Here is a 27905-nt window from a genome sequence, read left to right on the forward strand (position 1 = left end):
AAGGTATGTTCCTTTTTTAAAAAATATTTTATTTATTGATTGATGAGGTACACAGAGAGAGAGGCAGAGACATAGGCTGAGGGAGAAGCAGGCTCCCTGTAGGGAACCCAATGCGGGACTCAATCCCATGACCTCAGGATCACGACCTATGCTAAAGGCAGACACTCAACCACTGAGCCACCCAGGTGCCCCAAAGATATGTTTCCATTCAAGATTCCTATCCACAAATAGGTTGGATGGACCCACAAGTCAGTTGGCATTTATTCCAAATTCTTTCCTGAACCTTGCAAGCATGACCAAGGGCTGTTACCATAAGAGGGCCCTCTGTGCGAGGAGCAAGAGACTAGAACTATATACTTCACTCAGTCCACTCTGTGGTTCTCCTATGATTTCCAGCTCAGCTCCGGTGTCCTGGTAGTAGTCACGGAGCAGAAGTTACAGAAATACAAATTTAATTATATATTTTGTATCCTTAAAAATGTCTCACATGTTCTCTGTACTTGTAATATATTTAATATTATTAGATGTGCATTTTTTATATTATATATCAACACAAATTTTGTTAGAGAAGCCTCCCTTAAATATGATGCTTTGCGATGTTGTTTGTTGCAGATCTTGGTCTATACATGGTTTTATTTGTTCGAATTTCTCATGCTACCTAACTTGCCTTAAAATTGCCACACACCACAACAGCCAGGGTACTTAAATATGTTCATGATGGGATATAACCCTTATATGTTTTGGGCTACCTGTGGTCTTCAGTGAGCCACAGAACATTCAGGCAGGGTCTCAGTTTCAGAAACTTGGATATATGCCAAGCCAGGTAATTATTCTCTGCCTACCTAATTTCCCCAGGCAATTTAACTGAAAATGGTATTATCCGTCACCTCAGTTCTAATCGGCTCTGAAGTGCCCCTGTGTCCTGCTTCTTCCCTCCATTACAAGCTAACTGAGCTGATTTCTTTTTGAAGCTTAAGTTGGAAAAAAAAAATGTTTCTGAATCTCTCTAGGGGAAAAATATCAGATAAATATGAGCCATTTAATTAGTTGCAAACCAATATACTGAATAGTGTTGGCAGAAATTGCAAGACACCCCTCCTTGCTGCCTACCCTTATGAAAAGTCTCTTTTATAGAAAGAAGTACAAAGGGCTTACTTACTGAAAAACTGACCAAGGAAAAAAAAAGTGGGAGGAGGGGAACGTGAGAGACCTTAAGAGGATTTTACTCTACTGAAATAATTTTAAAAGGCACTGTTCCGTTGTTCGTTTCCAAATAAGCTGATTTAGAGTGAGCAGAACAAAATATACCATTTGACAGAGGAATGCCTGAAACTCAAAGAACATGCAACAGAAATGTGCTTTCCGATGGCTTCCGACAAACATGAATTTATACCACTGCTCTCCAACAGAAATACAACAAAAGCCATAAAAGTGAGTTACACATGTAATTTTGAACTTTCTAGTAGCGATGTTTAAAAAGTAAGAAACAGGGTACCTGGGTGGCTCAGATCATGATCCCAGAGGGTCCTTGGATTTAGTCCTGTATAGGGCTCCCTGCTCATCAGGAAATCTGCTTCTCCCTTGCCTTCTACCTCTGCCCCTCCTGCCAGCTCATGCTCTCTCTCTCGCTCTCTTGCTCTCAAATAAATAAATTAAATATTTTAAAAAAGAAGAATCAAAAGACTTGAAGAAGAATTATCATCATCATCAAAGACCACTACTCTGCAGTAAAAGTAAAGAACTGATAACAACTTGAATGGATCTCAAGAGAATTTTGCTTAGTGAAAAAAGCTAACTTCAAAAGGTTACATGCTATAGGAGACTCTCATTAACAGTATTTGTAAAATGACAAAAGTATACAGACGGAGAACAGATTAGTGATTCCCAGGAATTAGGAGGGGGGGGAGGAGAAAGGAAGGAAGCGGCTATAACTGTGAAAGCTTAGCACAGAAAATCCTTGTGATGGAATTCTATATTTTGACTGTGGTAGTGGTCATATTTATCTATACTGGTGATTAACCTGCACGGAATTACACACACACATCCACACGCACATGCAGAAAGCTGATAAAATATGAATAAGGTCAGTGGATTCTATCAATGTCAATTTCATAGTTGGGATATTATACTATAGTTTTAGAAGATGGTACCAGTGAGGAAAACTGGCTAAAGAGTCCAGATGAGGGATCCCTGGGTGGCGCAGCGGTTTGGCGCCTGCCTTTGGCCCAGGGCGTGATCCTGGAGACCTGGGATCGAATCCCACATCAGGCTCCCCGTGCATGGAGCCTGCTTCTCCCTCTGCCTGTGTCTCTGCCTCTCTCTCTCTCTCTCCGTGACTATCATAAATAAATAAATTAATTAATTAATTAATTAATTAATTTAAAAAAAGAGTCCAGATGATCTCTCTGAATTATATTTTACAACTGCATATGAATCAACAATAAGCTGAAAATTAAAAGTTAAAACAGTGAGTTTTAATAATACACTTTACTCTATATTGCAGAACTTTCTCACATAATTGATTTACACTTAATCGATATAAAAATGGAGATTTTTTTTTTAGTTCTAAACTCTTTGAATGCCAGTGCATAGTTTACCTGGAACAGCACACTTCAATTCAAACTAGCCGCATTTCAAGTGTTTGATGGCCACACGTGGGCGTGAGCCCCAGTACTGGAGAGCCAAAAATACCTTAAACTAAGCCTAATATCCATTTCCCAGTTCTGTCAAGTGGCACATTCTCACATGAAATATCTTTGCTTTTTGGATGTCTCTTAAAGAACAGGTTCATCATGAAACCTTAGAGCTTGAACAATCACTGAAAAATATGACCTGACTAGGAGAGAAATTTTCATCAATGGTATCAATCTGAATTTGTTTTGGACCACAGTTCCACAACAAAAATAAAAAACCCTATAAAAGAGACATTTAGCAGCTTCTGCAAAATAATTCCTAAGAGGAGTTTCAAGAGCTATGGTACACAACTCTGAGAGCAAGACCGGAGCCAAGATCAAGAGTCAGACGCTTCACCGAACTGAGCCCCTGCCAGGCACCCCTCAAGAATTAAGATTGTGAACTATTTTTTTGAAACTTTGTGATTTTTTTCTGTTCGCTCTGCTTTCCTACTTTTCCTTGGTGATTAGAATCATTAAAATGAGAAGGTCTTGTGAGTTTGTTCTTCAGAGCCATGGAACTGTGAGCCGCCATCTTCCTCCCCAGGTAGTCATGGAGGAGAAAGAAACCATGTGTAACGGCAGCTTTGAAAAAATACATAAAACTAGGCCAAGTCTCTTGGGACTCTGAAAAGTAAAACAATGAGCAGACCTGGTTCTCAGACCAGGTCTGACAAAAAGCTCAGGGCTCAATCTCAAAAGACCAGTGCCATCTCCATCCACCATTGAAAGTGGGAAAGCAATAAGAAATCACTATTCCCAAATGGAGCCTTTGTGAGTATAAAGAGAGCAGGTTATGGAATGAGAGAGACCGATCTTTGAGAATACAAGACAATTAACCTCTCTTGGACCTACTTTCCTGGTTTGTCAAGCAGCAAAATTATCTGCCTCAGTCACTGTTGTGAAGTTAAATGGAATAATACCCAAAAAGTGCCTACCACATTCCTGCAATCCCAAATGGGTGTTCAATTACTGTCCTTTCCCACTCGTATCTATACTCAAAGAACTATCCATCAAGAGAAAATGATCTGTGCAAAGTAAACCAAGTATAGTAACATCAGAAACTCAAGAACTGTTGCTCTAGAGTAATGCCAAGGAGAAAAATGTCATTTTAGTCTACTGTGATTCGCTTCTAATCTGTTGATAGGAAGCTAGTTTCATAATCAAGCGAGGTTTATAGCACTCCTGCGACTGCTGTACAGGAACAGGTACACTTAAGGAACAAGCCCCAAGATAATCTAAAAAATGGAAACTGGGCTGGTTTTGCCAGAGCATCAAGACTTCAAGAATTTTTATATATTCACGTTCTTCACAAACATACAATGTATCTTTCAGGCAGCAAGTGAGAATAGAAAAAAAGAGTATGGTATAGCTTAGAAGAAGCAGTCTATGCCTGAAGTGCTCTTGTTAGGAATTACAGAACTTTGAGGATGGTATTTATTTTTGTCAGATAGTTTTTGGCCACAGACAACTGATCACCCATCTGTTCCAGGAGAAATCACATTGTGAGCTGGCCCACTGGTGCCAGTATATAGCGATGCAGCGATAACTTGGTTTTTATTGATATGGCTAAACTCTGCAAACTCTTCAAAACCCAGAACACAGCTGCCAATATCAGATGGGAACCATATTGAATAGAAGGACTCCAAATGTACCACTTGGGAGTAATCTGTATGGACAACAGCCTGCTCTAATTTTGTTTCCTGATCACCTCACTCTGATTTTATGAAGAAACTAAAGGAGACAATTTATCTACAATGCTAATATGTGGGACAAGATCCCAGATTTTACCAGTATCATCACTACTGTGCTAGGAGGGTCCCTCTGAGGATATTAAACATCTTCTAAGAGGATATGGGGACATTTTCTGCAATTGCTACTCTGACATCAGAGTCAAAGTCCATCATCCTACAAATACAACCTGAAGCAGAACAGGGTCTCTCTGGAAAACCACAGCAACTGAAGTAAAATGAAATGAGAAACTAAGACTTAGATGTGTCACCCACCTAAGATGTTCAGGCATGACCAACGCCCAGGTTCAGAGACATAACTGATTTTAATAATGAAAAAAAAATTCCCAGCTCCAGTTCTAGATGTTGATATAGAAAGATCGTGAATTTACTTCCTCTCACAGACAAACTAAATTTATAAACAGAACAATTTCCTCATGAAAAAACCCTAAAAACTTGTAGAGTGACCCCTTCCCATGGGGCAAATGAGAGGAAAACCATGCTGAAGTGGGTAGAACAGGTTGACACACTCCTCCACTATATATCCCACCCCCCTGATGGCAGTACAGTCAGGATACAACTCAAAACCTTCTTCTGCCTGAGGAGCACGGGGTTCATACCCCTACACTGAGCAAGCCAACACTGAAGACCAGCACCTGAGAAACGAGCCCCCAAAACATCTGGCTTCAAGAATAGGGCTCATGGGGATCCCTGGGTGGTGCAGCGGTTTAGTGCCTGCCTTTGGCCCAGGGTGCGATCCTGGAGACCCAGGATCGAATCCCACATCGGGCTCCCAGTGCATGGAGCCTGCTTCTCCCTCTGCCTGTGTCTCTGCCTCTCTCTCTCTCTCTCTCTCTCTCTCTCTGTGACTATCATAAATAAATAAATTTTTTAAAAAATTAAAAAAAAAAGAATAGGGCTCATGCTCACAGGAACCCCAAGAGAATGGTGAACCAAAGATCACTCTTAAAGGGCCTATGGGCAGACTCCCTATTCACCCACCAGAACCCAGCACAGAAGCAGCCCATGGAAAATTGCCCCGACTTCATGTGAAAGAGATTCATTTCCTAAGTTTAAAGCATTGGTCTGAGGGGTAGGGGCCTGCTGAAATACTTTCCAAAGTCAAAGGTTGATGGCTGCCATCTTTCTACTTTCCATCTGCATGCTAAAGCCAACAGGCACCATCATGTTTGGTTTTGTCTCCTTTCCAGCAGGTGTCATATTTACACTCTAGCAGATAAGTACCATTTGCAAGGTGTCCCTCTATAGGGAAGGGATTGGCAGGGGGAATTATCCTTTGTCCTTTTTTCTTTTTTTTCTTTTTTTATTCTTTTTCCATCTTATTGTCAGGTGTCATCTTTTTGCAATCAGCCTTCGCCTCACATCTTCCTGCTCTCCCGCTCCTGCACACCAGAGTGCCAGGAGCACCGAGAGGGGAGCTTCTACACATGTCTGGTGCCCCGGTTTTTATGTCTGGTGGCCTGGTTTTTGCAACTGCTGCCCAGGGGACACCACTTGATTGCCTGACTCTGGAGGCCGGGGGGGAGGGGCTTACATTATGGGTCCCATGGGAATATAACAATCAGAAAAACAGTTTCAGGCAGAATATAGCCCCTAGGGCACTGCGCAGACAGTGGACTGAAACATAGCCCAGCCTTCTGGGAAAGGGGCCTACTTTCTTATCCTGGAGCTCTGGCTTGAGGGTCAGGCTTCTGGTTTCGTGCACTTCTAGGAGCTTACAGAAGAGCTCCCAGGAACACAGGCTGATAGATGCCATCTCTGTAGGCTTTCTCTACCTTGCTCCAATTTGCTGGTATCTTCGAGAAAGGAGCTTATATCCTTGTCTGGCACCTTGATTTTAGCAGCCGCTACCAGGGACCACCTCTGTATTACCGAGCTCCGGTGACCAGCAGGCTTATAATCCCGGGTCCCATAGGGCTAAACCTAAGAAAGAATGAGTCCTTCAACAGCTACCACATGCAGGGCAAAGCAAGGGACAAGAGATCCAGGAGCTCAGTGCTTCTGTGAAGGAGGACTATTAGTTTACCATCATGGCTTTGGCCAGACAGATGAGCTTCTAATTAAACATGAGTCTAAGGGCTGACTGAAATATTCCCTGAGGTTTGGGAAAGCAGGCACTATCTGTGCACTCTCCCTCCACCATTGTCCAGAGCATGAGTGTTTCTAGTAAAGGAGCTGTTATACATTATACATGTCACCCCAATTTTTATAGCTGGTGCCCTGGTTTTTACAGCTGCTTGCCAGGGGATAGCCCTTGGTCACCTAGCTCTGGAGCTAAAGGCGCTTACATTCCTAGGTCCCACAGGACTATAACAATAAGAGACCATTCTTGTCAGGCCACCACCCACAGGGCACCACAGAGAAAACAGAATGCAACATCTCCTGCCTTACTATGAAAGAGGCCTACTCGCTAGTCTTGGCACTCCAGCCTTGGAGGCAGGATTCAGGTTTGGCATTCATCTCAAGGCTACAGAGCTGCTCTCAGGTAACACAGGCTAGGGGATGTGATATTTATTCTCTTCCTCCACCTCACTACAGCTTCCTAGTATCTCACAGAAAGGAGTGTATATCTGCACCTGGAGCCCTGATTTTTGCAACTGGGTACACCTGGGTGCCCAGGATACACCTTCAAATTGCCTGCTTGGGGACCGTAGGACTTATACTGACAGCCACACAGGACTGTATGTATTTGCATTCTTTAATAGCTGTGGCCTAAGGGTCTGGCTTCAGGTGCTGACTGACCTTCTCTCCTTTGGGACAGTGACTAACTTTGGGACACGCTCAACTACTGAGAGCTCTTAAAAATAAAATAGGTTCCTTGGACAATCACAAAAATTTGAGAGATAACCAAGAACTAAAGTGAGGTTGAGGGATCCCTGGGTGGCGCAGCGGTTTGACGCCTGCCTTTGGCCCAGGGCGCGATCCTGGAGACCCGGGATCGAATCCCACGTCGGGCTCCCGGTGCATGGAGCCTGCTTCTCCCTCTGCCTGTGTCTCTGTGCCTCTCTCTCTCTCTGTGACTATCATAAATAAATAAAAATTAAAAAAAAAATAAAATAAAGTGAGGTTGAACAGTAAGTTTCATATGTGACACAAGGCCAACCCTTCAAGATTGGGAGAAGTGACTGTATCATTTACCATATAGAAACTAATACAGAGAGTCAAGCAAAATGAGGAAGCAGGGGACTATGCTCCAAATAAAATGAACACAAAACCTCAGGAAAAAAAACCTTCTTAATGAAATGGATAAGTAATTTACCTAATAAAGAATAAAGATGCTCACCAACCTGTAGAAAAAAAGAGAGATGAACACACCAATAACATAACAAAGAGACAGAAAATATGAGAAGGTTCTAAACACAAGCCATAGAACTGAAGAATACCTTAACTAAACCAAAAAAATACACTAGAGGAGTTCAATAGCATATCAGATAAGGCAGAAGAAAGGATCAGTAAAACAGGGCAGAGTAATTTACCCAATGAGAACAGGAAAAAAAAAAAAAAAAGCAACCTGTCTTATAGTTTAAGGAATTTAGAGGACAACATCAAATGGCCCAACATTCACATCAAAGGGGTCTCAGAAAGAGGAGAGAGAAAGAAAGGAGCAGGAAGCCTATCTGAAGAAATAATGACTAAAAACTTCCCAACTTTGGTAAGAGAACAGATATCCAGATCTAGAAAGCCCACAAACACAAAAAATGATAAAGCCAAAGAGACCAACACCAAGACATACTATAATGAAAACGTTAAAGTCAAAGAGACAATCTTACAAGCAGCAGGAGGAAAACCACATGTTATGTACAAGGGAAACCCCATAAGTTCATCAGCAAATTTTTCAGTAGAAATGCTGCAAGAGAGAAGAGAGTGGCATAATGTATTCCAAGTGCTAAAAGAAAATAAACACTTATAAAGGTAGGACGAAGGTTAAAAGATAAAAGTAGTAAAAATAATTATAACTATGATACTGAGCGGAGGGATACACAAGATAAAAAATATAAAATGTGATATCAAAAACAAACATGACCAGAGGAGAGTAAAAATGGAGAGTTTTAGAGTGTGTTATTGACTTAAAAAGAATTTCTAAATATAAGTTGTAACATATAAGCCTCAAGGTAACCAAAACAAAACCTATAGTAGATACAGACACATGCAAAAAGAGAAAAGAATCTATGCACACCACTAAAATAGTCATCAAACCATGAAGGAAGAGCACACAAGACCACAAATGGAACAGAGAAACTAATTACAAAACAGCCAGAAAACAATTAACAGAACTGCGGTAGGTACACACCTATCAATAATTACCTTAAATGTTAATGGACTAAATTCTCCAATCAAAAGACAAAGTGACTGAATGGATAAAAAACCCACATATATGCTGCCTACAAGAGACTCACTTTAGATATAGGGACACACACAGAACAAAAATGAAGGTTATTCCAATAAAAATGGAAACCAAAAGAAAGTTGAGGTAACCATATTTATTACCAGACAAAACAGATTTTAAAACAAACACCGTAATAAGAGAAAAAGAAGGGCATTACATAATGACAAAGGGGTCAATCCAACAAGAGGATATAACATTTATAAATATTTATGTACTCAACACAGAAGCTCTAAATATATAAAGCAAATCTTAACAGACATAAAGGAAGAAAAATATAGCAATAAAATAACAGTAGGAGACATTAACACCCCACTCAGGTCAATGGACAAATAATCCAAACAGAAAAGTCAATAAGGAAACATCAGCTTTAAATGACCTGTCAGACCAGATAGCCTTAACAGATATATACAGGATATTCCATCCCAAAGCAATAGAATACATATTTTTCTCAAGTACACATGGAACAATCTTCTCCAGGCTGGATCATTTGTACTACAAGACAGGTAATGAGAAATTTAAGTAGACTGAAATCACATTAAGCATCTTTTCTCATCACAATGGTATACAAGGAAACAAAAACTCACAAATATGTGGAGACTAAAACAACATGCCACTGAACAACCACTGGAAAGTGAAACCAAAAAGTACTGTGAGACAAAAACAAAACAAAAAAACAGAAGTACAACATATCAAAGTTTATGGGATACAGCAAAAGCAGTGCTAAGAGGAAAGTTCACAGCAATAATTATGCCCTCCTCACTAAGCATGAAAAGTCTCAAACAGCCTAACTATATACATGAAGGAAATCGAAAAATAAGAAAACTTAAAATTAGAAGGAAATTGAAAAAAATCAACACAGAAATAAATGAAACAGGGACTGAAAATACAATAGAAAAGATTGACAAAACCAAGAGCTGGTTCTTTGAAAAGATAAACAAAATTGATCAACCTTTAGCTGGACCCTCCAAGAAAAAAAATAGAGTGCTCAAGTAAGTAAAATCAGAAACAAAAGTAGAGACAACACAACTAATACCACAGAAATACAGAGGATCGTAAAAGACTACCACAAACAATTATATGCCAACAAACTAGACAACACGGAAGAAATGGGTATGTTCCTAAAAGCATACAAGCATTCAAGACTGAATCAGGATGAAAGAGAAGATCTGAACAGACCAATTAACTACTAAGGAAATTGAGTTAATAATTTTTTAAAACTCCCTACAAACACACATCTGGGACTAGACAGCTTCACTGGTCAATCTACCTAAATTCAAAGAATACCAATTCTTTCCAAAGTCTTCCAAAAAAATAAAAGAGGAAGGAACACTTCCAAACTCTTTTTATTAACCTAGCACTACCACAGAAAGACAGCATTAAAAAGGAAAGTGACAGTCCAATATCCAAGCAACATAGATACAAACTCAACAAATTATTAGCAAACTGAGTTCACAAATAAATTAAAAAGATCATACACCATGATCAAGTAGGATTTATTCTAAGTGTGCAAGGATGGTTCAGCATCCACAATTCAATCAATGTGATATACCACATTAACAGAATGAAGGATAAAGATATGATCATCTCAATAGATACAGAAAAAGCATTTGACAAAATACAACTTCCATTTAGGATTTTAAAAAACTCAACAAAGTAAGTATAGAGGAAATATGCCTCAACATAATAAAGGCCCACAGCTAACACCCTGCTAATTCTAAGACAATGTTGTCTGTTGGTGGGAATGTAAATTAGCACAGCCACTATGGGATGCAGTATGGAGGCTTCTCAAAATATTAAAAATATAACTACCATATGATCCAGCAATTCCACTGCTGGGTATTTATCTGAAGAAAATAGAAACACTAACTCAAAAAGATATATGCACTCCCGTGCTCATGGCAGCATTATTTATAATAGCCAAGCTATAGAAACAACTAAGTGTCCCCGAGGTATAACTGGATAAAGAAAATGTGGTTTGTATATAAAATAGAATATTCAGCCATAAAAAATAATGAAATCTTGCGATTTGCAACAACATGGATGAATCTTGAAGGCATATGCTACATGCAATAAGTCAAAGACAGACAAATACCATATGATTTTCCTTATATGTAGAATCTAAAAATTAAAAGAAAAAAACACAGTAAGTTCTGGATACAGATGGGTGGTTGCCAGAGGTAGGAGTAAAAGGATGCATGAAATGATAATAGAGAGTTAAAAGGTATAAAATCCAATTATAAAATAAATAAGCCAAAGGAATACAATGTACAGCATGGAGACAACAGTTAATACTGTATTGCATATTTGAAAGTTGCTAAGAGAGTAAATCTTAAATTCTCATCACAAGAAAAAAACATATGTAACATAGGGTGATGATTTTGCAATATATGCAAGTATCAGTTATGTTATATACCTGAAATTAATGTTGTATATCAATTATACCACAATAAAAATTACATTAAAATTCATTGTGGTATATAGTTCTATGAGTTTTGACAAATGCATATAGTCATGTAACCGCCCTACAATCAAGACATAAAACCATTCCATTACCCCTACATCTCCCCAACCCCCACCAAAACTCTCTCCTGCTGCCCACTTTTAGTCAGCCCCTCCTCTTAATCCCTCCCAAATCACTGGTCTGTCTTCTGTTCTTATAATGTCACCCTTAGTGTATGGAATCATACATCCTGTAGCCTCTTGAGTCTGACTCTTTCACCTAATTAGCAAACACATTTTATGATCATCAATATTGATGTTTTCAATGGTTTGTTCAACTGCTGAGTCATATTTCATTGCATGGATGTACCAGCCTGTTCTTTCATTCCAGCTGAAGGACATTTATACTGTTTCTAGTTCCTGACAATTATAAATAAAGCTACTGTAAACATTAGTGTACAGATTCTGGTGTGAACAAAGTTTTCATCTCACTTGGGTAAATATCTAGCCAGGAATGGAATTGCTGGGTCATATTTAAGTATATGTTTAACAGAATAAGAAACTGCCAATTTTTCTCCCCAAAATGCTGGCTGAATGATTGTGCATTGCCACAAGCACTGAATGCATGTGAATCTCAGGTGCTCTTTCTCACCCACTTGGTACTATCCATTTTTTACTATGATTTTTTTCTCAGCCATTCTAAGAGGGATATAGTGATATCTTGTGATTTCTTTAATTGTGACTCTTTAAGATCTATCAGATTTCACGGTACCATATATTTCTACCTTTAAGTAAGAGTAAAGAGTACCAAGTAAGAGTAAAGAGTACCATATATTTCTTACCTTTAAGTCAGTAATGTATTATTACATTCCTTTTGGATATAAAGCAACAATCCCGAACAATTAAGTGAATTCACAGAGTTATAACATGAAGATGACTTTCTCTTTATAGAAGAAATCTTCTTTCTGCAAGCTTGCATATACGTCCCTACTACCTACAAATGATACGTCAATAATGACAGATTCCCAGGGTGCATGGCTGGCTCAGTTGGTAGAGCATGCAATTTTTTATCTTGGGGTTGTGAGTTTGAGTCCCACATCGGGTTATAGAGATTACTTTAAGAAGTAAAAAATTTGAGGGATCCCTGGGTGGCGCAGCGGTTTGGCGCCTGCCTTTGGCCCAGGGCGCGATCCTGGAGACCCGGGATCGAATCCCATGTCGGGCTCCCAGTGCATGGAGTCTGCTTCTCTCTCTGCCTGTGTCTCTGCCTCTCTCTCTCTTTCTGTGTGTGACTATCATAAATAAATAAAAATTTAAAAAAAAAAGAAGTAAAAATGTGGTATGTCTGGGTGGCTCAGTGGCTTGGAGCATGCCTTCAGCCCAGGGCGTGATCCTGGGTCCGAGGATCAAGTCCCACATTGGGCTCCCTGCATGGAGCCTGCTTCTCCCTCCACCTATGTCTCTGCCTCTCTCTCTCTTTCAGTGTCTCTCATGAATAAGTAAATAAAATCTTTTTTAAAAAAAGTAAAAATTTAAGGAAAAATTAAGACTGACAATTAACAATAGGAAATAACTCCCTAATCCATAACTTTCATTAGTGCAAAATTTCATGAATTATTGACAATTAAACATGTGTTATATATAATTATATATACATACCATACACAAACCGGTACATTATAAAGGGTAGTCTTATCAAGCACATTGATAATTTAAATTTGATCACAAAAGGAATAAATATTTTAGAAACAAGATACTCAAAACTATACCAATGACATGACACATTTGCATAAATTAAAGATCTGATTACAAATGTTAGTTGTTCCAAGGAAGATCACTATTTTTCAAAATTGTGAGTCTTTGTCCAATTACTGTTTGTACTTTAATGAAATATATGGTTTACAATTTTTACCATGCCTTATTTTTACCACTTTATTGTAATATTTATGTGTCATCTTCTGTTAAAGATCATATTATGCATTCCCTATCTATTCCCATAGATGGAACAGGAAATTAAATGTCTTCTATGAAAAATAGTTGCTTCATCCACTCAGCAACTATTTATTGCATCCCTAGCAAGGGGTCAGGTGGCAGGTTCTATTTTAGATACGGACCTCAGGAGGGACTCTTTAATGACGCAGCACATAAGCAAAGACCTGAGAGAAATGACAGAGTAAGCCTTGTGAAGACCTGGAAGAAGAGGATTCCAGTAGGAAGAGATAGAGGTGCAAGAGCCCTAAATGGAGTGTTTTACAAGGTTGAGGTGATCTATGCAGCTAGAGCATAGCAGAGTGAACAAGAGGACACTAGAAGGAAATGAAATCTGAAAAAGGCAGCCAGATCATGCAAAGACATTGACAGAATCTGATTCTCAGTTAAATGGAAAGCAACTAGAGTGTTTTAAGTATCAGAGTTATGTATTTCGAACTACATTTTCAAGGATGCATGCTTTGCTATTTACAGGACTGTGTAGGAGGCCAAGGGTGAAGCAGAGAAGCTAATTAACAGGATGCTACCAGAGCTGAGAGGAGTGATGACACTGACTTGGTCAACAATGGTGACAGCTGACACTGGGAAAAGTGGTCAATTTGATACATATTTTGTTGTTGTTTTTTAAGATTTTACTTATTTATTCGTGAGAGACACAGAGAAAGAGAGAGGCAGAGACACAGGCGGAGGGAGAAGCAGGCTCCATGCAAGGAGCCCGACCTGGGACTTGATCCCCAGTCTCCAGGATCATGCCCTGGGCTGAAGGCCGCTCTAAACCACTGAGCCACCTGGGCTGCCCTCGATATATATTTTGAATGTAGAGGTCACAGGGTTGGCTGATGGGTTGCACATGGAGTGTAAATTGGAAGTTGAAAATTAACCTCAAAAAGTTCAACAAGAGGCACCTGGGTGGCTCAGTCAGTTGAGCATTAAGCTCTTGATTTCAGCTCAGGTCATGATCTCAGGGTCCTGGGATGAAGCCTTGCAGTGGGTTCCCTGCACAGCAGAGAGTCAGCCAGAGGATTTTCTCCCTCTTCCTTTGCCCCTCCCCCTGGCTTGCGTGTGCTCTGTCTTTCCCAAAATGAATAAACCTATAAAAAATGTTAAACAAAATCATTTAGTCTGAAAAACAATGAATGGTTTCATTTCAACAAGGATCCTTAAGAAACAAACTGTACTGACTGCTGGCATTGGATTTTTGAGAACCAAGAGTGAAGATAAAAAAGACTGTCATTTCCAACAGCTAACTTTTGGAACACTTGCTGCCATCAGCCACTGCAGGGGAGTCATTGAGAATTCCAAATAAAGCTCAAAATCAGAATACCATTCTTTCTCTTCAGCCCTCAGTGATGCTTGTGTAATATATTCCATATCAGCTATTGTAGCTGAGTTTGGCAGGAATTATGCAGATAAGTAGATTAACAACAGATAAACAAGATGACTGAAATGTAAATAGATGAAGATTAATGCAGTGGAGCGTGAGAACCACCATGCAGGAAGAGATAAAATTCAAAATAGTAAATTATAATTCCAGAAGTTTCATATACTCTATCAATTAACTAAATTAATAGAAATCTGGATGACCTGGAGTTTATTTTTTCGACCTGGAGTTTAGAATACAATATTTTTTTCCATTTCTCCCAGAAAGTGAAGGATACTGTTAAGATTAAAACTACATATGTGAAAAAATAAAAAATAAATAAAAAATAAATAAAATAAAACTACATATGTGGGGCTCAGTTGGTTTCTGCTTAGGTCATGATATTAGGGTCCTGAGATCAACCCCAACTCTAGGCCCACCCACACTCAGTGAGGAGTTGGACTGAAGATTCTCTTCCTTTTCCGCTTCCCCTCTCTCTTTGCCCCATACCCTTCTTTCCCACCCCTCCTCTCTTCACACACTATCTAAAATAAAAATCTCAAAAAGATTAAGATATCCTAATGCTTCAAGACTGAGAGTAATGATTTTAAAGAAATTCAGGATGGTTTTGAAGAAGGAGAGAGGCTGAAATTGTAAATGACACTGGACAACCTTCCCTTAGACTTCACTGTCCCCACCACTTGAGATCCAAGAGTGAGAAGCAGTCAGCTTTATACTAACATGGTCCTCAGGACTCCACCAGAGATAGGGGACATTGAAAAAGCTAATGTGGAGCCAAGTACTCATCATACTGACCTTTAGGGTTAGTCTCTTTACCTTATACAGTGTTTCCATACCTTACAGTGTTTAATAAATTCTTACTGAATGAAACTTTCCACCACCGTTACCCTGGAAAAGCCTTAGGATGTGACTAATACACTTGAGCAGAGTAGGAAAGTAAACCCCTCCATTTTACAATCCTTTCCCACTACAGGCCCAATGCACTTCCCTAGTTAAGATTCTGGCCATTTGTCAAGGTGATTTAGTGTTATAATCCAGAAACCTACAGCATTAAAAGGGAAAAAAAAAAAAAAAGAAAAATTACTTTGGAATTTCCTAAGAAAGTACTCAACATTTAGTGACGCTTGAATCACTAAACTATACACACCTGAAACTCATGTTACACTGTAAATTAACTGAGATTTAAATATTTTTTTAATATTTTTTAAAGGAAAAAATATTTAGGGCCACTTATGAGTAGAGTCCCACCAGTAATACATGTTCTTGCCACCCATGCCCCAAACAGCAGAGCCCAACAATGCCTAAGCACCTTTGAAATACTAAAAGGTCTCCCATGGGGGCAGCCCAGGTGGCTCAGCGGTTTAGTGCCACCTTCAGCCCAGGACGTGATCCTGGAGACCCAGGACGGAGTCCCACATCAGGCTCCCTGCATGGAGCCTGCTTCTCCCTCTGCCTCTGCCTCTGCCTGTGTCTCTGTCTCTGTGTGTGTCTCTCTCTCTGTCATGAATAAATAAATAAAATCTAATAAATAAATAAATAAATACATACATACATACATACATACAAATAAAAGCTCTCCCATGAAATTACCAGCCACAAGATATCCCTGTCAACTCTAAGTATTTGCCAAAGGTTGAATGAGGCTGAAAACATCCCTCTACTGTTTCCATAGATGGCCTTCAAGAAAAAGATATGGCATATTAAATCAAAACTCAGGAACACAGGGAAATGCTGGGAAAGCATTCACAAGCCATTCTTCAATCCCAATTTATCGACATGCCATCCCTTCTACTGTCCATGATGAGAGTACAATGTTCATCATTCCCATCTCCAGAGCTGAGATTCGAAGGACAAATGACTGACCAAAAATATTCCATTAATATGACTATTCAAGCCATATCACAGTATTCATTTCAAGTTGAGAACCATAACTCTATTTAATAGCACAAAGCCCTACATTTATCTGCATCTTATGAGCCATTAGTCAGGAGACTGAAGCCGCTGGCTAAATCATCTTGCCCCCTCTCCTCTCACTTAGTTATGCTGCAGAAATAGGATTGCAGGTTGCTTTCAAGAACTCCCTGACAACTTAGCACCAGAAAGAATAATTTTACTTTGCTGATTCCCTGTATTCCATGAAGAAAGACAACTGACAATTGTGATAACACTTAACTGATACAAAACTACCTTCTTTTTTCTATTTTTACAGTAAGATCAATGTTGAGCAAACGTGCACCATGTAACTTTTCTTTTGTTTCAATATTCTCTAACCCAATTCCTTTCTGTGTGTTTCAGAAACAAACACCTTTCAATAAAACACTGGCTCTTAGATAATAGTTATCAAATGCTGACTTAGAACAGTGTTAAGAAAAATCTGAATGTAAATGATGTAAACGCTGAGACTGTATATGGGAAGACTTAATGTGTTTGCCATAAAAATACGATTAATTTGCAAAGAGTGTTCCTTTTGCTGAGAAAGGACAACATAACTCCAATCAGGAAGCTCCTGACTGGAAAACAAAGTTTTGTTTTGCTCCTGTTTTGAGACTGGGGAGTTTGAGGATTTAAACCTCTCCAGTTAATTCCTGTATGGGTCTCTCAGTGCAGTCTAGACCAGCAATGCCCAATAGGAATAAAATTTGAGAGGCGCTTGGATAGCTCAGTTGGTTAGGTGGTCTCCCCTCTGCTCAGGTCATGATCCTGGGGTCCTGAATTGAGCCTCACATCAGGCTCCCTGCTCACTGGAGAGATTGCTTCTCCCTCTCCCTCTGCCCCTACCTGCCTCCCACCCCTCCCTCCACCTTGTGCGTGAAGGCACACACACATGCAAGCATGCACACTGCACTCTTTCTCTCTCCCTCTACTCAAATCTTAAAAAATGCAAGCCATGTGTAATTTTAAATTTTCTAGTTAAAAAGAAAAAACAGATGAAACTTTAATATTTTATGCCAATGTACCCCAAAATATCATTTTAACAAGTGTTCCATGTACAATTATTAATATACATTTTTATACTAAATCTTTGAAATCCAACACGTATTTTACCCTTGCAAGCACACCTCAGTTTGAACTGGCCATGTATTGAGTGCTCAAAGCCACACACAGTGAAGTGAATGGCTCCCATATTAGCACAAATGTCAGAGCAGGTCCTAGAGAAAATCTGGAATAGATTACTAGATAGTAAGTGGGATCTGAGTGGCAATCACAATCTCTCTATTACAAAGTGATCGGAAGTGAAACAACTGGGGAGGCTCACATAGTCGCTGGCCCAGAAGCACCTAGGAATTCTGTACATTCTCAGAATTTAACTCTCCTCTGATCATTATAGACCCAGGCATTTCACTCATAACTACAATGTGCAAAGGGCTCAAAAATTAATCTGTCATATTTGGGAAAGATATTAGTTTACTGGTTGTTCTCCTATGCCAAGCATCTTGCTTTCTTGACATTGTGTATTCTCTACGACCTTTTATTTTTATTCCTATACTCAACTGATGAAATTTAAATTTGCATTCAATTCAGAACTCCAGCTCTCATCTTGAAATGGAATCATGAACTATAGCTCAGGAATCTTTTCTTTTCTTTTCTTTTTCAGGAATCCTTTCTAAGATAACTCTTCCACCTACTGAAAAGTTATATACCAAGTATTCTCCTAGACACTTCGTGAACATTGTCTCCAACCCACTGTAGGGAGAGGCATTATTGCCTTCATTACAGTAAACCAATAATAGAAGGATAACAATCTGCTCAAAGTTACAGGACCAGAACTGTCTAGTCCTCAAGTCCGTAACCTTCTACAGCCCTTCTTTGCTTTGATTTAATAATCACAGCCAATGTCCTTGTATTCCTAAATTGCCCATCCCAATGCAAGCATCTTTGCATAGGCTTGAATTCTGAACACCATTCCTACTATCTTCCTCTGGGAACAGAAACCAGCAAGAAAATAAGAACCATCTGTCATTACTGAGCTCGCAGGAAGCAGAGGAAAAACTTTTCTCCATCCAGAGTCCAAGATAAAGAAATTCACTGAGTACCACCTACACTACACAATCCTCCCACCCAGGTGTCCATTTATATGCCCGACAGTCATTTTAATTGCAAATCTGAGGTCACCCCTGATAATAAGGCCCTCTACTTCCATTCTCAGGGCACTCTAGTCCCCAAAGTCATTAGTGCAAACTTACTTCAATTGCTTTGGACTCTGTCTGCACATACATTTCTCTGTAGGGACTGCTGCTATTCCAAGCTTCTGCTCCCTTTGCTTGGATGGTTGCTAAGGAGAAGAGAGCTCTGCCTTTGTAATTATTACCAGAAATTCTTCTGTAATCTCCACCGGTCCATTCCTTAAAATCAAAGGCCCCATACTGCTCAAAAGTGTAATCTCTGTTTTTGCGTCCCTGAGCAAGGCCCAGGAGCTTCCATTTGAGTTCATAAGCAATAGGTGCCCTCTACTCTGAATGTAAATCAATTACTTGAGGAACGTTCCCCTGGATAACTGTAGGTCTGGGCAGAGAAGCAGCAGTTTAGATGTTCTCCAACCAGACTTAAAAAAAAAAAAAAATTCAAGGACTTCCCCCTTTACCACATCTATCCATTTCACCTGCTCCTGAGAAGACAGGTGCTCCACAGTCACATTTGTATGAAAAAGATTTTCAGCATCAGAAAAACTTTCAGGCTGACTTACCTCTTACCTCTAAAGTCTTTTTTCCAAAGCAGTCAGTCTGTCCCCCAGGAATAGCCTCGCCCCACAGTCAAGCAAGATGCGTCCCAAAGCAAAGTATTTAAGACTCCGTTCCTCTAAGGATGCTCCTGGACCAGCAGCATCAGCACCATCTGGAAGCTTGTTAGGAATGCAAAAGCCGCACTTTCGCTGTGCCAGGTGACTTGTATCCACATTAAAGTATGAGAAGCACGGCCCAAGACACAGCTGAAAAGAATCTGACTTAATGATTTTATAAATAGACAGCTGATACAAACTGCAATTGTTCATTTCATTCCTATTATGCTAGCAATTGTTGGGTTTTTATTTATTTTTATTTTTTTAAAAAGACTTATTTATTTGAGAATGAAAGAGAGAGTATGAGGAGGAGGAAGGGCAGAGGGAGAAGGATTAGCAGACTCCCCGCAGAGTGGGGAGCCAGATGTGGGACTCAATCCCAGGACGCTGGGATCATGTCCTGAGCTGAAGGCAGACGCTTAACCAACTGAGCCACCCAGGTGCCCCATGTTTTTCATCTGTTTTTCTAACCTAGCATTGGACTGAATATTAAGAGAGTTCCTACAGAAAAACCAACTTTCTTCATGTGGTCCTAGAATCTTGCCATCTCTTCATTTATTGAAGTTCAAGTTTATACTCTGTGACCCTGTATGCACAGAGAGACACTAAGAACTAAAAGATTTTTGCAAATGAACTTTAGAGCAATGCATGAAATAACTGCAAAACAAACAAACATGGTCTCATAATTAACTAGCCCTATGCATTTTCCATTTATGAACACTGCAAATTCTATTAGGAGGACTTATGAGAGATACAGTTTTATTAAATAACTATCAATTTGTATGGAAAGAAATGAGAAAATATGTGGATATTAAGCTATATGAAACTATGTTTTATAGAAAAATATACTGAAACCTTCCTGAGGTCATCCTTTAGTGGTTTTGTAGTACAGGTATATTTATAAAACTTATTTTAATAATAATACCTGTACAGTATCAGACTAATTTTGGAGCCATTTTATCATAAATTTCATCATGAGCAATGCTCTTCATGCTTTTCCAACAAATAAGAATCATTTTTTTCTAATGTGAAAATTTACATTTTATTTGACAATCCTACAGTTGTGGCAGTTATATTTTTCACTTATCTGTTTAAAAACACAAAGACATACCAAGTTAACAATGATCATACTAAGAAGAGTAATATAAAGCTTCCATTTTTAAAAAAGTAATTCCTATTTAAGGACACTTTCCCATACTTTAGGGGAAAATCTAATTTTGTTTTTGAAAATTTTAATATTCTGATTAAAGGTCTATGAATGAAAAATCCTAGGATATGGATGAAAAAATGCCATAGTATTTTAAGAAGAAATTGTCAAGAACCCCAGCAATCAAATGACCAAATAGTATCTCAAAGCAACAAAGTTTTCAGAAAACCAAACTCCCAAAGATCACAATGTATTTTCATCTTTTGTCTATTAGGTATTCTTTATGATCCTAGAATTCTATTTTTCTTGATGGATGCCTCTCATTCTTGAAAAGAGAAAAAGACATTCCTGATTCCTTTTTGTTTCAAAAAAAAAGAAAAAGCACACAAAACTGCACAAAGCCAAAAATCCCAAATATATTCTGATTCTATGCTCTTTTGTCTCTAAGTTTCCAGTTGAAAGCCTCATTTCTGGCAGCTGCCATTTTATCACACTGGATAAAGAGTGGAAAGTGCCTCATGTTATGGCTGCTATGAGCAGGTCAACTGGCTCCTCTCTCTCTCCACGGGGAGAAGAAACAGAATGATGCATCCATGGGGTCTACCAAGCTGTCTCAGTGAGCCTCAGCAAGAAGGGTGTCCAGAGTGTGAACTCCACAAAGGCAAGGCCCACACTTGTGGAATCCCAGGGCCTGGCATGACCACTCTGTTTATGGAACATCCTAGGCCTTCCCCTGGAGGCATCTTGTACAATTCCACTCTACCATGGCCCCATTGGCTCCCTTGTAGCCTAAGCAGGAGCACTGCCCTGCATCCTTCCCAGCCCAAGTGCTCAAGAGAAGGCAAAGCTGGCAGAGCAAGGAAAACCATGGCAGTGCCTTTGTCTGATGCTGCTCCTAAGTCAGATGCTAGTAATTCACAGCCTCCATAGTCTGTGATACAGAGAGCCAATGGAGCTGACCTTCTGTGAGAAGAGGATGAGGAATTCGGTTGTGTAAATCCTTTTGCTACAAACAAAAATCTCAAAATCTTGGCTGCAATGCACTGAAAGATGAAAGTGAGAAAAGCAGCTCACACATAAATGTTCCAGTGAAATCTTCAAATCCTGCAGTAACCATGTGCCGGATCACAGCAAGGGTATAAGTGGGTGTCAGGGAAGCAGTAAAGAGCAGAGGTGCTGGAAAGGGAACAGCTGACTGAGGTGATGGGAAGAAATGAAAGCTAGGTAGCCCTGAGAAAGGAGAAGGGGACCCATGATCATGAAAGGGGCTGAGAGGCAGGGCCCCTAAGAGCCAACAAAAATCAAGAGCCATGCCTAAAGCAGGAACATGGTAGCACATCTGGATACAGGTGCTTGGGCTGGGTGAGTACACCATCATCCTAATAGAGCACAGTCAGATTGTCCTTTCAAAAAACTCTAGACCCTTGAACTCTGAATTCCAATCAAGCAGCAGCATCTCCCTGCTTCTCTCTACTCCCTGCCCAGTCTGTTCTCCACCCAGAAAGGACTATCCTTTTCAAGATTTAAATCTGATCACATCATTCCTCTGCTCAGAATTCTCCAAGAGATTCCTGATACTCTGAATACAACCTAAAGTCCCTACCCTGGTCCCTGGGGACCCTATTTATCTCACCTCTCACCCTACTCCCCTTTGATTATCTCACCCCATCCAAAATAGCCTCCATGCTCTTCCTCATACTCCCTCATGTGCTGTTGTGTGGAGTCCTCCCACCGACTGCTCCCTCTGCCTGGGATATCCACACGTTTCTCAAACTTCATTCAAGTCTCTGCTCCAATGTCAGGAAGGCCTCCCTCTATAAACCTATCCAAAATGGCAGCCTCACCTCTGATATGCTTCATCCTCTCACCCCCAGCACCCAACCACCTTATGCTCACCCACAGCCTCTTCCTCCAAGTGCTTGGGACTCTTTTCCTAAAACCTTTCTTTGGGAAAAACAAACCAACAAAACAACCTTTCTTTGGCCAAGAGCTATGTTCATCCCTGCACAGAGGGACAGGCCAAAAATGCCCAAGGGGTGGCCCTCGGCCAAAGACAAGTGGTGCTTAGTGGGTAAATAACCAACCTCCAAGTCCTTCTATGGGATGATCCCAAGGCCTGTTCTACACTCTTCCAGTGGTTTCCTGTAGGATTGCAAGCTGGCTGCCCACAGAGGCAATCTACCGTTTACTGGATTCCTTCATTTCTTTGTCTCACTTCCTTACCCTCTTGCCAGTATTTCAAGGGATCACTTCCCCCAATAAATCACTTGCACTCAAATCTTTTGCATAGGATCAGCTTTGGGGGAACTCAAATTCAAGCTTTTAACCATCCCCTCCTCCTAACATAGTATCCAGCACACAGTAGCTGCTTAATAAATATTTGTTGAATGAATAAACTGCCATAGTTAATCTTCACTTTGGTAATGCTGCTGATCAAGAAACATCCTGTGTCCCAAGCTTATTTTACAAATGGGTGATTACCCTTTGTTTCAGGTAGAACACAGACTCTGAGAAGGACCTAGATCCCACATAGCTTCCTTTTGAACAACTCAGTACTAAGTATGATAGCCATTCCTCTACTGAAAGGGCCCACCATCTAGAAATATGTAACACACATTTCTAAATGCCTAAAGTCAAAGGATACTCCAACTCTCAAACCCTAAACTGTAGCATGTAAAGAAGCACAAGATTAGCATTATAGGTTGTTCTTGAATGCCCTCCAGATGCAAAATCCTTACAACTTTGTGGCCTTTCCCTGGAAGCTAGGACGTCAAGGACAGGGGCCAGCTCTTGGGACCAGGACCAGCTACATAATTTGCAGGATCCACTGCCAAAGGAAAACATGGGGCCCTTTGTTATGAAGAATTTCAAGACAGCGACAACAGAGCATTAAACTAAACACAGAGCCCTTCTGAGTCTGGGCTCTGTGCAAGGCCACAGGTCATACACCCATGAAGCTGGTCCTGGCAAGGACTCATCAAGGATAAACTCTCAGAGACCTCCTAAGCCTTCTCCCTTGGCATTGATGATTCTCACAGAAAGGAGAAACAGCAGTGGTTTGTTTCAGGTTCAGCTACAGCAAGACTACATGACTTGTAACAGCAGAGAGGCCTGTGGGTAGTTCACATCACCTTTGACTTCCCAAACGCCCAAGGAATCCATCATGGCGCACAGCTGCTCAGTGCCTGCTCCACAGTTCAAACTACTGACAACTCCTGGGCTGCAACAACCCTGTTGAGTCCCATGCTTTTTGCTTGTTTGTTTGTTTGAGTCCCACAGTTTAAATACACAAATTATATAACACAAGAAAAAGAAAACCTGCTTTTAAAGAACAGAGGATGCAAAAGATCTCAGGATCTAGTTCAAGAAAATCCATTCAGAGTCATCACTCAGGGTCTGATGGGTACATAGCGAGAAAGGTCAGAAGGGTCTGCTAGAAAAACGAAAGGGGTACAAAGAGCCTGCTAATATCATACCTAGACTTTAGGGACACATATATTGGAGAGAATGTGCAGATCAAAGTAATACCAGGACACATCTGTGACTAGGGCAGGTCTATAGAAATATATCCAAGATGGGAAAATGGTATAACAGCACCCATGCCTATGAGAGGCTTAATATCTTTTAGGAGAGGAAGAGAAGCAGTCTACTAATATGCACTGTAGATCCCCGAGAGGACCGAGCACATGCTTCCAAACACAACTGACCACAGAACCCTTGATGAGCCAGGCAACTGGTAGGGTTCAACAGGATAGACTTGACAAAATGGTTACTCAGACCCAATCAACCACAAACCATATTTCCTGATATGGCAGGTGGCTTTACTATATACACAATCGTTTCTAAAGTTTGTTTTTTGTCCTGTACCAAATGCAAAAGAAATGACCATCTCCATTTGAAATGTTAGCATTTAGCAGAACTTCATGAAAAATTGCTGAATTAACTTCTGCAGGGCATACAATGCTATATAGTTTCATGTTGGGGATTTCTGGAACCATACAAAAGTACTTTAAAGTGTATCGAGGAGCTAGAGATCAGCAGACAGACCTTCCAGGATTAAAATTTTGTTCTTGTTCTGCAGAGATTGTGTAACTTTGTACAGTCAACTAACCTTCATATGCTTCAGTGTCCTTGTAAAATGAGAGAGTACTCACCTCCCAGGAGTATTGTGAGGGAGAAATCAGAGGACGATCAACGTTCTCAAAATGCCATATGTTCAAGCCAAACTCTAGATGTCCCCCAGAAACCATTGTCTCACCTGCAAGCTGTGCTCAGGCCCTCGTCCTTATAGGTTATTTTGACTTTGCTTTGACACTTGATATCCAGTCTGTCACAAACCCAGGAAGCTCTTCATTACAAACATCCCAAATCTGATCACTTCTCACCAACCCCAGCCCACCGCAGTCTTGGTTCCAGGTGCATGCACATCCCTCCTGAGCTTTTGCCAATTCCCTCCTGGGCTTCCTTCTCTTTCCTGTGTCCCTAATTCAATTTATTCTCAACATGACAACCAGAGAAGTCTTGTTAAAACAAAGATCCATGCCAAGGAACAGTGTCCTTACTTTGGTCTAAAGCATTGGTTCTCAGCTCGGGTGTGACTTTGCACCTTAGAGGACATCTGGCAATGTCCGGGGACATTTTTAGTTGTCACCCTTGGAGGGCAGGGGATGCTACTGGCATCTAGTAGGTAGAGTCCAGGGATGCTGTTAAACAGCCTACAAGGCACAAGACAGCCCCACAGTGAAGAATTATTCAGCCTGCAATGTCAGCAGTGCTAAGCAGAGAAATGCTTAAGGGATGGAAGTGGTCTGAACTCCCTCCACCTCCACCAATACATCTAGTCCTCTTCCCCCATGCTCCCTGCTGCAGAGCAGGATCCTTGCCGCTCCTGAACAGGATAAGCTACTCCCACACACTGCCTAGAATGTTCTTCCTATAGATATCCTCAGGGCTCATTATTTTCCTGCCTTCAGGCCTCCACCAATCATCTTGGTTTAAGTTGCAGCTCCTCTCACTCCTGCTCAGCACTACTATCCTCCCCCTTTTCTCCAGAGCACATACCACCCAGCACACCTGTCATCATACTTTGGCTTCTTTTACCTCCTGGAATGCAAGCTTCATAAGGTGGGAACTCTTGACGGATTTATCCATATTACATACTCGGCACATAGCAAGGACTCAGTAAATATTTGCTAAAATGAATGAGTGACGGTGTCCATCAAAAGATGAATGGGTAAAGAAGATGTGGTCTATGCATACAATGGAATATTATTCAGCCATTAGAAACGACAAATACCCACCATTTGCTTCAACGTGGATGGAACTGGAGGGTATTATGCTGAGTGAAATAAGTCAATCGGAAAAGGACAAACATTATATGGTCTCATTCATTTGGGGAATATAAAAATCAGTGAAAGGGAATAAAGGGAAAAGGAGAGGAAATGAGTGAAAATATCAGTGAGGATGACAAAACATGAGAGACCCCTAACTCTGGGAAACGAACAAGGGGTAGTGGAAAGGGAGGTGGGCGGGGGGTTGGGGTGACTGGGTGATGGGCAGTGAGGGGGGCACTTGGTGGGATGAACACTGGGTGTTATGCTAAATGTTGGCAAATTGAACTCCAATAAAAAATTTTTAAAAAATGAATGAATAAATGTATGGCTATTACCTTTTGGGGGTACTTCACTGCACCTGGGAAAAAGCTTTCTGACTGGGTGGAGAAAAGTATGTATTTTATCTTATTACTGAAGGCTGTATTCAGAACCTGTTTTTCATCAAAACAGAGTTCTGAGAATAATTCCCAAACAGAACCCCTCATGCTATCATGACAGATGAGTGGAGGGTAATAAAGGGAGCCTAGACCACCCACCCTTGAAACTTCCTTCAGTTACAATTCATAGATATAAAGGATTAAATTAGTTGATGTCTATGGCAACTATAGTCTTCCAAACTAAGTATCAGTGTGTGTTGTTGGAAAAATTGTAACTGTACTCCTCAAAGGTAAAGGGATAGAAAAATTCTAAATCAGGACAGTTCTAGAAATCCTAGACCAACCAATGTTTTTATGCCCAAAATACCTCCAATCAGCAACATTCCATGATTCTATGAAATACCATACATAGCAAGGCATTACTCAGGGGCCCAGGAATTATAAAGCACACAAAGTTCTTGCCTTCAGAGTGCTACAGTAGGCATGAAGGTGAAGATGGTTGTATGGCTGACCTGAAGCACACCACCACCCACAGTAGGCTCATGAGTTTCAGTGTTACAAGAGAAACACAGAAAATGTAACTGCAGTCTTCCACAGATGATGGGAACGAGGAGGGTATGGACGGGGTGGTGGCCCTGGTGTTTCCTGGGGAGTGAGCAGGGGGAGGCCAGGCCTGTGTTTTGGAAGTGGGGACTCTTCCCATTTGGATGGAACACAGGCCACCTGTAAGGATGTGGCAGGAAGCAAGCAAAGATCACTGAGGCCAGTGCACAGAGGGCAACTGGCTCCTGTTGGCTTGGAAAGGACAGGCAGATGGCTAAACACCAAGGTCAGAGGCAGCTGGGCTCGGTTCCTTTCCTGGGTTTCCCTGTACCTTCCTGGAAGGCAGCACGGCTGGAAGGAAAGGAATGGATCTAGATAAGCAGGCTGGGAAGGAAAGCATAAGTTAACTAAATAATCCCAGCTAGATGGAGAAGGAACCTGGCAGAGGGAAGAGAGCTGGTGGATGCAGAGAGGGACCAGACTGTCCCATGGGAAGGAGGGGAGAAGCAGCTGCGAGTCCGCCTGTGCTTTCCCACACCCAGAAGGCACACACATAGACAGGAAGGCAAGAAAGGGAGTTAAGTGCCACCATGACCTCAGGACTATTCAAGCCATTTTATAACATTACAATGCCCAACATTTCCATTCGGTTTATCAGGTAGTTTCAGAGAAGTAGAATCAAAGGTACGGGATTATTTTCCACAGATGTTAGAATGGCCCCTTCCCGAAAAGGGCCTCACTCCAATCCTCTGAAACCTCAGAGGACCCATCTGGAAGTTCCTAGATTGTGTTGGCAGAGCTAATCTCTCATTGACAGAATCATCTAGAATGGGTTAGAACAAATACATAAAAAAAAAAAAAAAACTTTCTTTTGACTCATCTCACTAGTGGATATGTAAAATAGGAAGTCTAAAGCCACCCAAAAAAAAAAAAAAATAGGAATTGGCTAGAAGACTCGTGAAAGCTGATTTTTAAAAAGAAGTACTTGTAGTCAAGGGGTGGTAAGGTCCCACCCATCACCCTTTGCCAGCCTTCATTTATTTAACAGACATTTGCTGAGCCTCTGCTTAGAGTCAGGCACCTTGAAGGTGCTTGGGCTACCTCAGTAA

At 40.6% G+C, this 27905-nt stretch overlaps 1 protein-coding gene across 12 annotated transcripts in view; it reads right to left on the reverse strand.

Annotated features, from left to right (window-relative positions):
• Positions 1-27905, reverse strand: part of PLCB4 (phospholipase C beta 4) — a 422433-nt gene that overhangs the window by 269485 nt on the left and 125043 nt on the right. The window lies entirely within an intron of this gene.

The sequence above is a fragment of the Canis lupus genome, chromosome 24 (assembly GCF_003254725.2).
Source record: "Canis lupus dingo isolate Sandy chromosome 24, ASM325472v2, whole genome shotgun sequence".
In the NCBI taxonomy this organism is placed as follows: domain Eukaryota; kingdom Metazoa; phylum Chordata; class Mammalia; order Carnivora; family Canidae; genus Canis; species Canis lupus.